A 5,529-nucleotide genomic window follows, 5' to 3' on the forward strand; every position below is an offset into this window, starting at 1 on the left:
CTTAATCTTTACCATTTAGTTTCTGTTGTGGATGTGATTTTAATTGGTTTAGATTGTTTATCAATTTTGATATAAGCTTGTTATCATTTTTCGCACATACATTATTTGATATAAAGCTTGAATTGATATTTTGTTGTTTGGAGGTCTAAACGTTTATAGTATTTTCAACACTATTTGAACTTTCAATTGGTATCAGAGCGGGTGCATTCTTTGTGGTTTAAATACCTTAGTGTGATCCTTGACCTCATATTGAGATGGATAGGTCTTAATCTCAAAATGTGCCACCATTTTTTGATGGTAATAATTATGCTTTTTGGAAAGTCTGAATGATGGCATTTTTGTGTTTTATTAATGATGTTGTATGGATGTAGTTGAAGTAGGTTGGACTAGGCCAGAGGTTGCCAAATCCACTTGCGATAAGGCAGCTCTTGCGGTGGCTAATGCTAATAAAGCCTTGAATGCTATTTTTTGTGGTGTCTCTCTAGAAAAATTTCACAGGATTTCACATATCACTATTGCTAAGGAAGCATGGGAGATTCTAGAGACTACTTATGAAGGAACAAAGAAAGTGAAAGACACCAAACTACAGATGTTGACCACTTACTTTGAGGAGCTTAAGATAAGCGAGGATGAGTCCTTTGACTATTTTTATAGCAAGTTGAACGAGGTGGTCGTCGGCAAATTCAATTTGGGAGAAAAGATAGAGGATTCTAAAATAGTAAGGAAGATCCTTCGATCACTGCCGAAAAGCTTTAATGCCAAAGTAATAGCTATTGAAGAGAGCAAAGATCTTGATGACATTAAAGTTCAAGAGTTGGTTGGTTCATTGTAGATATATGAATTGTCACTGCCCACGCAAAAGAAGAGCAAATCTCTTACTCTTAAAACAATTGATGAGAGGGTAGTATCTCATGACTCTTCGGAAGAAGATGCTGTAGATAAAGATGTGGCGTACCTTGTGAAAAACTTTCGGAAGTTGTTAAAACTTAAAAACAGTGGGAAATCTAGTGACAAAAGGAAATTTCAGAATTTCGAGAAGGAAAAAAGGGAATTCAGAAGGAAAGATGGTAGAGAATCCCAATTTTTGCAAGGAATCACGTGCTTCGAGTGTAATGGACATGGACATTCCAAGAAAGAATATCCCAATTATTTGAAATTGAAGGGCAAGGTCTATGCCACTACTCTTAGTGACTCCAACTCATCTAATTCTAATTCTGAGGAAAGCTGTGATGGAGAAGGAAATTAGTTCGCGTTTATGACCATTGCTCATGTTGAGTCTTCAGAGGACTTGAATTCGCTTGTACAGGAGCTTGGGGAGCGTAGTGATGAAGAATTAATGGGAGTTGTTGAAGAATCAGATGCTGAAGAAGACGAAAGCACTGCTGGTCTCCAAGAGACCTGCAACTCACTCCTTGAGAAGTCTGGAGAGTATATAAGGGTGGCCAAGGCGGCTGTGAAGAGGATGAAGAAAGCAGAGGAGGACTATCGAAGTCTCCTAGTGCGACATAAGGAGGCCAAGTATGAGATAGAGATGCTGAATGGAGAGCTGACCGAAGCATACTCTAAGATAAAGTTTCTTGAGTACGAAGTGCTTCAAGCAAATGCTAAGGTAGACCGTGTCTCATCCAAGAAACTTAATGAAATACTTGCTCATAAAAAATCAGCCTCAGACAAGTCCGGAGTGGGATATACTGGAGGGAGTATCTCATCAGCCAATGTCACCAAAGAAGTAAAGTTTGTGAAAGCCAAAGAGCCAATTGTAGAAGAGTCTATTCTTGATAAAGTTAAGACTGAAAAGAAGAAGAATGTCGCTAATCAACGAGTGTATACATTCCGTAATCAATCAGAAGCTAGACGTGAAGCTAGAGGAAGATCACTTCCAAGATCACAACGGGGTCCTAGAACGAATCATGTTTGTCACTATTGCGGATTGCAAGGACATACCAGACCCAACTGTCATAAGCTGAGAGCGTTAAACAATGCAAGCGCTCCTCGATCACGAGGAAGAAGAAATGACAAGAGGTCTTGGGGTGGTGAGCAACCAAGAAGTCAAAACCGTGATCCCGAAATGATGGACGTGATGAAGATGATCGGTGCCTTCACCACTTGCTTGGAAAGCTTCACAAGAAGGTTTGAAAGTCCTAACTCTCATACCCAATCTATCAAGGATATCACCCCAAATGCACGTGATGTGTGGGTGACGAAGATACTTATGCATAAGCATTATAACATGTCCATGCATTAATTCTTCCTATGCTTTATGATTGTGTTTGGTAGTATGCTTTTTGCTAATGAGTGTTGAAAATTTGTTTATTTATTTATTTCATTTTAAAATGTTTTTATGTTGTTTTTGATCAATCTTTTCTTGTTTTTATGTCAAAAATCCAAAAACACATAAAAAGTAAAAAATCCAAAAAGTTTGATCGACTTTGTTGAGTTTTATCTTAAAACATGTTTTGCCTTGTACCTTTGTACTTATGACCTTGTGCATCTATGAGCTTAGCTTGTTCCCTATGCACTCATATCATTATGGAATAAATCTTGAAATCTATGTAACTGTTGTAAATAGATCTTCAACCTTGTCATAAATGATTAGTAAATGGTTTTGTTGATCTTGAGACATGCATAGACTTGTGCCTATATATCTTCCCACTTTTATTTTATTGTTTTACTCAAAGAGCTCACCAAATGTAAATCTCCAAATAAAAAGAGATATTGAGTTGCAAAAGCCTGTCGCACATGCTAGTATTTAACTAGGAAAAAGGGAAAGCGTCCAAAAATAAAATGTATGATGCCCAAAAAGCCAAAGGCTAACTCATCAAATTGAAATATTAAAAATTTCAGGCATCAATCTCACAGTGAGATATATTGATTCAAAATGATCAAATGATATAATGTGTATGGTGACAAATGAAAAGTTTCAAAGAAATGTAATTAAGCTTATGTGGGAGGTCATATATGCATACTTCTATAATTGAGATGGGTCATGTTATCTAGTGCTAATTGTGTATGCCTTGATTGAATTGATCATTGAAACTTCACATTAGACTATGGACTATCTCATTTTTTATATTTACACACAACACACAAATCTATGTTCAATGAATGCCATATTCATTTATGTGATTATACTTGTTTAAATGTGTTTTCACATGCTCAATCGTTGTTGATCAAACACAAAAAGATTTTTGAGTGTTTTAGCTTATTTTTGGAAAGTATTTTGCTTTTATAAAAGTGTCAAAATTTCAAAAATAGTATTGCCCTGTTCTGGCGGCTCAGTCGCGGGTTGGTCCAGCCGTATGCCCCAGTCGCGAATTTTACTCAGAAGGTTTTCGTGACTCATTGACGACTCATTGGCGGGTAAATGCCCTAGTCGCGAAAAATACTTAGAATATTTTTCAAAATGTGTGTTCTTATGGTTTTCGCGGCTAAGTGTGGCGACTTGTTCGAGGGTGGAAGGTCTAGTCGTGAAAGGTACATAGAGATTTTCGCGGCTCACCTTACGACTTTCTCGCAAGTAGACCTTCCAGTTGCAAAAAACACTTAGAAAATTTTTCGCGAATCTTGGTTTCAAAGTGTTTCGCGGCTTACCCTGGCAACTGACTGGCGACTTGACTCAGTTGCAAAAAATGAGTGTTTTGCGTTTTAAAGACAGTTTTTAAATTTTTTTTTCTGTTTTTCCCTTGAATTTTTGTGACTGTTCATTGTCTTTCCCATTTCACTCCTTCAAACACATCGTGTCTCTCTTTGAAAATCCTCCATTTTTGCACCATTTCTTGTTAAACCTTCAAGAAAAAGGTATGGGTTTTCTCTTTCTCACTTCATATTTCATGTTTTGAGCATTATTTTCTTGATTTATGAGCTATCACTGTGATTTGAGATATACTGTGTTCGAACATGTTTTTGCTTAAAATGTTGGGTTTGGTTGATTGGGGTTGGTTGCTTTTGTTGTTGTATACATTTGCTATCATAATTTAGTCTCATTGTGCTAGTCTTTGTTCTGAGCTTTGCCATTTGATAGTTTACATACCCCTTAGGTATATGGGTTTGGGGTTTTCTGTGATTTACTTTGTATGTGAGTTTGGGTGTTTCAGAATGTTTGAGATTTTGGATTGTTTGTCTTATAATACTATGATTTTAAGTTGCCATATCATGTGTGTGCTTCTGTCTTGAGGGTTTTTTTTTTTTTTAACATTTTATATTTATTAAGATATGTCTCATAGACATATGCTCTTTTTTGCCTGTATGAGGTTTCCTCTATCCATATATATAGCTGTTTAATACTTGTTCTAGTCTATATCAATACAGACTAAACTAGTTTGAGTTCCTAAGTTCTAATTTGAGCTATCCTTCTTTAGTTCTCAACTGTGCTTGGTCTGTGTGTTGACTTGAGATTCTGTTACTCCCTTTGCAACTAACTAGTTACTAATATGTGTGCATTTCCACATATTGTGTACTGCTTTTGTTGTGGCCTTTTCAGCTTGTTTATGGATGGCTCCCACACCTATAAAGAAGAAGACCCCTACTAAAAAGGCTGACAAAAGGTTGAAAATGGACCATAACCTATTTAGGTTTGTTCAACATTTTGAGAGATACATAGATTCTTTTATGAAGGGAACAATTATCCAGGAGAGGTTTGTGGATTTAAATGACTTGAAGGATACCTTCATTCTAGAATGCTTTGAAGGCAGAGGGTGGGATAAGTTACTGGATGACCTACCTGCTGTGTGTGAGCCTTTAAGAATTCTATGCAAATGTGAGCATATGGGAGGATGAGCTGAACTGTTGGATCAGAGGTCATGAGTTCACCATAGATGCACATGACATTGATGAGGTTTTAGGACTTGAAAGATTAGAGGATCATGAGTTCACCAACTACAAAGATAGGATGCTATCTATAGACACTGTCCAGACTCGGAATGGTGGTGTTAAAGAGGGGAGATGTCTCAATACTAATGCCTTCCCTATTGACATGAGGTGTCTGAACACCATTATGATGTTTAACTTGTATCCTATAAGAAAGATGACTACTCTTACTAATGCCAGAGCTATCTTCCTCATGGAGCTCAAGGAAAGACCTTCATTGATATCAGCTCTCACATATATGACACAATTGTGGATGAGACTAGAACCACCTCAAGGCCCAAGCTGAACTTCCCTAGTCTTCTCATGAGACTTTTTGGAGCAAAAAGGGTTGCAATTCCTCAAGATATCAGTCCCATGGCTCCTCTATTAGCCATAAACAAACTAACCCTCATAAGGATACAAGTTCATCTTTAAAGTGATGAAGAGGAGGGTGACCAAGGAGAAGGTGATCCTATGGAAACTGAAGCAGAGGCTGCAGGACAATTAGTCACACCCAAAAGCAGAAGCAAGAGGAGTAGAGCTTCAACCTCAGCTGCACCTCCAAATGCATTTCAGATCATCCTGGAGAGGATTGATGGACTTAGAGAAGTTCAGAATTAGCATACTGATAGGATGGCAGCAATTCAGGATCAGCTTAACGTACTTTCAGCCAAGTTTGACAGT

The sequence above is a fragment of the Quercus suber genome, unplaced genomic scaffold (assembly GCF_002906115.3).
Source record: "Quercus suber isolate HL8 unplaced genomic scaffold, Cork oak 2.0 scaffold_193, whole genome shotgun sequence".
NCBI classification, from domain to species: domain Eukaryota; kingdom Viridiplantae; phylum Streptophyta; class Magnoliopsida; order Fagales; family Fagaceae; genus Quercus; species Quercus suber.